General features: G+C 34.0%; 1 long non-coding RNA gene across 4 annotated transcripts; it reads left to right on the top strand.

Annotated features, from left to right (window-relative positions):
* The first annotated feature begins 818 nt into the window (after positions 1-818).
* On the top strand, positions 819-3,400 carry LOC145044183 (uncharacterized). Of its 4 annotated transcripts, none has more exons than XR_013681240.1 (7): positions 819-1,091; positions 1,253-1,319; positions 1,440-1,783; positions 1,901-2,264; positions 2,439-2,565; positions 2,652-2,757; positions 2,855-3,400. It is a non-coding gene; the product is annotated as an uncharacterized LOC145044183 (long non-coding RNA). The 4 variants fall into 4 exon arrangements; XR_013681239.1 differs by having other exon boundaries at positions 1,440-2,062; positions 2,161-2,264; XR_013681241.1 differs by having other exon boundaries at positions 1,400-1,783; positions 2,161-2,264.
* The last annotated feature ends 4,521 nt before the right edge of the window (positions 3,401-7,921 follow it).

The raw sequence follows: 7,921 nt of genomic DNA, 5'->3' as shown, positions 1-7,921 counted from the left end.
TTTTTAATTAATATTTTTTATTTTTGAAAATGCAACAACTTTGTTTTCTTTTTACACATAAATTTAAAAAAACTCGTTACATTGACCGGTCCGTATCAAACATATTTACTATGATAATATTTGGAAAAAATCAAAAAAAAAAAAACATGTTAGAAAAAAGAAGTCTTGGGTTGTATTTATATTTTCAAACCGTACACATGGTGACGACATAATAGTTGTCACTACATGGAAAAAATTAGTGACTAGAAAATAGTGGCTACTAGTATAATCAGAAAAAGAATACAAACGATTTTTTTTACACATAGAAACAATGCGACAATAGAGTAACAGTTATTGGATATGAGCTAGAACTGCGAAAATTTTGTGACCATAATATTACGATAACTGGAAAATTACAAAAGAAAAAGAAATCATTGTTTTACAATTTCAAAGTCATAAACATCATTTTTATTTTTTATTAATTTCATCATAAGAAAATTGCTTATAACTTATCAACATAAAATTACAAAAATGCCTTTATTTTACTATTTTTGATTGAATTATATTATCCATAAGAAAAATTGACAGAAATATATGCGTTAAATTAGCTTTGTTTTTTGGTAAGATGGTATACTTTTCAAAGAGTGATTATATATTTGTTTCTTATACAAATTAAATAACCAGCTGTCAATTTATTTAATAAATATATTTTTATATAAAAGCCTTTTTCCAAGTAACAAAAAAGATTACGAGTTGGATCTTTTTACGATCATTTGAAAATTAGTCTGAAGGGTATAATTGTAAATACGCAACTATAAAAGGACAACTTGAGCCAAAAGGGCGAACGAAATAGAGCAAATTTTGGTTATCTATCCACACCAAAATTCAATCTTTTCGCATTCTCTCAATCCTAGATATCCATCGTTTTCTCTGAATCGATATCTTTGCTCTTCGAGAAATTTCGCTTGTTTTTTTTATTCGGAGGTTTTTTCAAAACGAATTTTCTAGGGTGTTTTTTTTAGAATTCATCAGCCATGGTTTACGATTCGATCTCCAACGCTTCGATCCCGACTGCGGTTTCCAATCCGAAGGAAATTGGCAAGAAAAAGCGGGTACATTTATTGAATTCTATTCAATTGTTCGATTTTATGAGGCGTATCGTTTGATTGATGGATAGTTGCGACAGAAACATGTTGCTTTTTTCTTTTTGGGAAAACAGGAAGTTCTTGTTTTTTGTTACGATCTAACCTGTTTTTTTTTTTCAATGTTGAAGGTGAATAGGACCGCCAAATTTAAGCAGAGCAAACTTGATGTTCGTCATGAACAGTGACCTTCTCAAGGTGATTTTTCTCAGTTTTTTTTGTGTTTGTATGTGAATTTTTGTATCATGTGTATTTGATCTGATATGTATTATATGTAGATGTATTGCTCTTATGGTTAATCAAAAACAAATCTTATAGGGAAGAACAAGGGGTTTAAGGAAGAAAACAAAGGCGATGTTCGTGCAAAAATGCCAGACATGCATACCCCAAACAAGGGAGATCGATCACCGGTAAAATTAGTGATTAATTTTGGTGGTGAAGAGAACGATGGTTTGATGAATCATTACAGTGATTCCAACAACCCTACTAGTCATACAAGCAGCTTGAGGAGTAACAGATCAGTGACTAATGTCACGAGTAGTACTAGCCGGAGCAGAAACAGTTGCAGTGGTGGTTGTTATTCAGAAAGTATGACAGAAGAAGATGATGGTGACGATGGATGCCACCATCGAATTGATTATCCCCACTCCTTCTGCTAGAATGTAAGTGGATATTTTAATTGTAATTACATAATTGGCCTTTTTCAAGGTGTTTGTGTATTTTGTATATGGTTGTAACCATTCATGACAATTCTTACACCTTGGAGGTTTTATTATTAGTGGTTACAACAGCTAGTACACGCTTAGATGGCAAGTTTTTGCTTTGTGGTGGAAGAGACATCTTGTGGGTGTATCCATAATGCTCTCTACTTCCTTCAGTTATATCAGCATTGTCTTTACCCTCATTTCAAAACCTTTATCTCATGCTGCACAAGAGCATTTGTAACTTATTCTACAACAATTTCTTTTTTAAATGTAATTATCTTTTATACTCTTTATAAGCTGATTATTCTGACATGCATTTTCTTTCGAGTTTACAGCCTGCACCGGACAATTTGTGGGAATGTTCACTAACCTTAATGGTGCATGCAACGCTTATGTATCCTAATCAACACAAAGCTTGAGATCACTTCTAAAAGAACAAGTACATCTCATTACTTTCATGAAGGCTATTTTATTCTTTTTTTTTTTCCCAACTTCTAACTCTTTTTGTTACTATATATTGAAGGAAATCTCTTTCAATATGCCACTTTGCAATTCAAAGTTAGATTTATGAGTATTCATTTATATAATAGCTTTTTTTTATATTTGATATCAGGTGGATATACAAGCACTTGCACATACTGTTGAGCTTACAAGACAAGGGACATTTGACTGAGCTTACAAGACAAGGGACATTTGACAGCTTAAAATTTGCAAAGGGTGATCTATTCCAAGCATTTCAAGTAAGCTTACATTATAATGGTCAATTAGAATTGCTACTCATTCAGTCATTCTGTGAAATGACGTTTTTAACCCTGGTTGTTAACAGAATGAAGTGTGTCGGATGAGATTAGACATCACCATGCTTGATGAACTTATTCATGAGTATTGTCTGTATAGGGGCATTGTCAACTCTGGTGCTCCAAACCCTTCATGTAAGTAGATAAGACTCAATTTGGTATGATGGAAATCATGGAATGGAATCACAATTAAATGGAATGGAATTGGATCATTTTTTTTTTTTTTGCTTAGGTGAAGCAATGAAGATAGGACATGAACAATCGGAATCGGAATCCACTTTATCTGTTGAAGCCAGAAGTGGATCCAATAAGCTTGTTGATGCTGACATGGATTCACCTGGCACAGAAGAACGATACCCATGTGGCACAATGAGCAACAACCATGAAGACAGTAGTACAAGTGGCAACAAGTGAGCAACAACCATGTTTTTTTTAATGCATTTAGCTTATGAACTTTTAGGTTAAATACAAGGATGTAGGGAGAATCACTCAACTTCCAATTCCCATTACGATATTGAAATAAAGGATGCGTATCTTACTCCCTGGTTACTTAGTTGTAATTAAGTTGAATGGAAATGTCATATGTAGATGGTTAGAGTCATGAAATACACTAGTTAGAGTAATGTTTTGTAAAGAAAATATGAGCAAGTTTCAAGATAATAGAATATATTTATTGGAAGCTAATATGAGGTTTGATTGATTGTATTGGGTTTAGTTATTGTAATTTTATTCAAACATTATCACTGGAATAATTAAGTATTTTTTTAATTTATAGCAATTACATCAACATTGTAAGTATCGCATTTTCTTGTATTTTTCTTATTAGTGACCACTTTTTGGTCACTATGGTCATTAATATGGTAATGAAAACCAGTGACATTTTTGTGGTCATTAAAAGTCGTCACTAAATGAATAAAACAATGACGATTTTCTTCAATTAGTGACAATATTCAGTTACGAAACGGGTCGTCACAGATTTAGTGACGAGTATATTTTAGTCACTATTTCGTGACCATATTCAATTTTGGTCACAAAATCGATTTTGTGACGGACCTATAGTGACGAAAGTGACGACTGCAATTTTCGTCACTAAATCATTTTGTGACGAATCGTTATACTGTTAGTGACCATTTCGTTTTGGTCACTAATTGGCATATTTTTTGTAGTGGATCCTTGACGTGTAGACCATTTATCATGACTTAAGGTTAAAAAATAATAATAATAAATAAAAATAAAATAAAAATAACATGAAAGCAATGCATATTTGCGCTGCCGGCCATGAAGCGTTTTGATTGATCGCATGTCTTTGTTTTCTTATTTATTTAATGAATTTCGACGACCAACTTCTATTTCAGTCGCCGGCGATGGTGAAACGTCGTATTCCACCTACCTCATACTGTCATACAGGCGATATGAAATCATCATTCATCAATCCTCTTCTGTTACCTCTCTCTCTCTCTCTCTCTCTCACACACACACACACACACACACAATGGCACAACCACTTGTATCGTTCTAACTGGGCTTCCACAAAAGCCATGGCCACGGAGATGATGATTAGCATCGTGAATCCTGAGTCCCCCGACGGTAGCGACAAGCAATATGAAATCAAGTACTTGGAGTACACGTTGTCAACTGTAGTCACAATAAAACCATCCTCAGTCGACAAGTGGATCTCCGACATAGAAGGCACCTACCACGACCGTCTTGACTCCCTCGTAGTAGGCCTAGATATTGAGTGGCTCCATAACGATTCTAAGAAAGTCGAACACCGTGCCGCCACGCTCCAACTATGCGTAGAAAGCAGCTGCTTGATTTTTCAGATCATCCACGCCACTGAAATCCCTATGTCGCTAAAAAACTTCCTCAATAATCCCCAGTACACCTTTGTCGGTGTTGGGATCGAATATGATGTGGAGAAGCTTTTTAGGGACTATGAACTTGTGGTTGGGAGGAAATCAGAACTAAAGACTTTGGCTGTGGAGGAGACAGGTGTAAAAACCGTTCTCAACAAAGGTTTGACTGAGCTGGCGGCAATGGTCCTTGAGAAGGATAAGGAGACGATGAAGCTGGAATCTGCCACCATGAGTCCATGGGATGAAAAGCAGTTGACTCTGGAGCAGGTACAGTATGCGTCCGTCGACGCATTCCTGAGTTTTGTGACCGGGAAGATATTGCTCTTTGGGAAGCAAAGCTGATGTGAAATTTCGAAATCTATCATCTAAGGTGTAATAATGAGTAGTGTTCGTATTTCATATTTGAATTATGCTAGAGGTTGATTTGTTTGCTATATTGGGGATTTGGGGTTACAAAACTAGTTTTAATGATCTATCATCTAAGGTGTAATAATGAGTAATGTATTGTGTTTGATGTTTGAATTTGTATATGTGGAATTGTTTGATGATTTATATGGTGTAAGTGTATCAATCCACTTCTATTTCCATTTTTTTCTCTTATTTTTCCTTATTCTTTTTCAACCTCTCTAATTTATTTTTCTATTTTGGGGATATAAATAGTATTAGATCAAATATAGTGTTTATTTCTCTTAAAATATAATAAACTTTATGTTGTGAGTTTTAATCTTTCTGATTATATATTTGTACATTTTTAATTTACTTTTATCTATTAATTATAATTTAAATGTAATATTTAATACTTATATTAGTTTGTTACATATTAAATTATATCAACTAATTATAATTATAAAGTTTGTGTTTTGTTCATCAAATTCTTATAAAAAGTTAAATACATATTGAAATTTTAAAAAACGATAAGCTATTTTACAAAATCTTATAAATATAATCTTATTTATTTAATATTATTGTAATGAAAAAAATATATATTATATTTTTGTTAAAAACAAATTAGTAGAAGGGATGTATTTGACAACTCATGTCAGTTGGAAGAATTGAATATGCTTGGATTATACTTTTTGGGGTAAAAAATGGGATAAAAAACGGAATAGGGTTGGAGATGAAACACTATTTACCATATTTTTTACTCCATTTTTAGGGGAAAAAATGGGAGTGAGTTGGAGATGATCTAAGGTATTGTTTGCAACAAAACCATTCCTTTTGTATTAATGTTTTATTGCGAAAATGACACATACGTCTGATAATTTTCTAGGGTTTACCATTTTAGTAACTTAACTTGTTAAGTGGCTTTATGAGGGAACGAAGTGTGTTGAAACCTAGCAATTTAGTCACTGTTACTTATTATACCCGGTAAACCTCCCACAGCATCCCCATTTGAAAATTCATCGATGACATGGCAAAACCATAATTACGTCCAATGACCAAAACGATGTCGTTTCGGAATGTGAAATGCAGAGGGCGTGTTCGCACTATTCCCCCCCCCCCCCCCCCCCCCCCCCCCCCCGCCTCCATATAAAAGTAGAATATTGTGGCTAAAATGGCACAATTCGAAACTTGGTTACCTAAATTACACCCTTAACTTCAATCATAATTGCCAAAACTATACCTTCATGATCATCTCCAAATCACAATTGGTCACCCGACTACAGTCGGTATATGGCTGAGAATTTCTCCAATGGTGTCACCAATGAAGACATGGCGATCAATCTACTCCATACACAGTTAGAGGTGTCGCTTGTGATGGAAGAAATTACAAACGACCTTCGTGAACTATGATGCAACATCACTAGAGACTTGGACGCCCTAAACCATGAAGTTAATGATGTTAGAGAAGGTCAACTCGATATGTCTTACATTGTTGCTGATTTGAAGAAGCATTTGTGTTCACTACAAGCATCATATGTCAACATCATCTTAGGTAAAAACAAGTGCTACAAAGTCAAATGGGTTGTTGGGGTTTTTGTTATCGCTATTGTGGGGGGTGTTAACCTACAAGTTCTTAAAATGACTGAAAAGCTTTAGGTTACAACATTTATTGTCCTTATTAGTAAGGCGTTTTGTTCCTTGTGTTTTTGTTTCTGGTGGTAGTACTTAGTGGTCGTGGTTGGTGTTTTTGTGATCATCTTGTTGTGAAGATCAGTTTTTTGATGGTAATTACAGGTTATGGTAGTTGTATGTAGTAAGATGCAGGTACAAATCTTGTTTTAGCTTGTGTAATAGATGTAAGGGTGTAACACAAGCCCATGAATGAAACGTTGGTTAAGTTACAATATTCTTGTTATAGATCTAAATTGTAGAGACTAGATGTTGTAAAAGTTGAAATGTTTGTTTCTTTAGTTTCGCATGTTAGTTATTTTACTAAGTCTTCATTTGTGCGAAGCTTATAGTTCAGGACTTATTATATTTTTTGTACACACTCAGGTTTCCTATAAATAGGAACTGAGGTTAGAAGTAGAGACATCGAATGCACGAGTGATTCATTACTCATTCGCAATTTCTCTCTGCTTATTTTGTAATCAGTTCTTCATCAATATAAGATCTGATTAATATTTACTTCCTGTGTTCTTACTTTTCATTCATACAATCATGATTGCATTCTAAATCTCGATAACAATTCTCTTCAATTGGTATCAGAGCAGGATTTTAAACTGCATTGATCTGATTTTCGTTTTAGAATCATTTGCTTTTTGAGTAGTAACATTACTCAAAATATTCCGTGGATTTTGGTTCTGAAAATCTCTCTTGATCTTCCGATTTGAATCGATTCTGCATTTGAATTGTTTAGTCGAGTGATCGATTAGCAATCGGTGATCAATTCGTTTGATCAATTCACAAATACATCAAGTTTTTCAAGCTTTCTAAAAATTTATCGTGTTCATCAATGGCGAACTTCAACATGAACACCGTGACTTCTTTCTCTCACTTACTTGGTTCTTCAACCAAAATTCCAATGTTAATCCCTGAATAATATGATCAGTGGGCTGATTGGATGGAGGATTACTTAAATGGAATTGATGAAGAACTCTAGAATTGTATCAGTGGAAAAGTTATACCTCCTGAAAATGTACAAACAATCAGATCATCTGCTTCTTTAATTGACGTTGTTGAACAAAAGAATCGCATGAAAAAGAATGAGAAAAGATGTATGAGGGAGCTAAGAGGTGCTTTGCCTCCTGTGGTTTACAATTACATTCGTAGTTGTAAAACAACCAACGATATTTGGATCACACTGAAAGAGAAATATCAAGGAAGTGAGAAGACAAAGATCAATTATGTTAAGCAATGTCTTGTTGAACTTAAGGAATTTAGACAAAAGGATGCTGAAACAATTGAAAACTACTATGATCGTCTGAATGAGCTTGTTTATCGTTGCAGTAGGTATGCAATCTCAAGATCTTTTATGGAATTAAATCTGACATTCATCA

Source organism: Lactuca saligna, chromosome 1 (assembly GCF_052625555.1).
Source record: "Lactuca saligna cultivar CGN05327 chromosome 1, ASM5262555v1, whole genome shotgun sequence".
Taxonomy (NCBI): Eukaryota; Viridiplantae; Streptophyta; class Magnoliopsida; order Asterales; family Asteraceae; genus Lactuca; species Lactuca saligna.
Note: the sequence above shows the minus strand (reverse complement) of the source record. Positions and strands in the feature narration are given on the sequence as shown.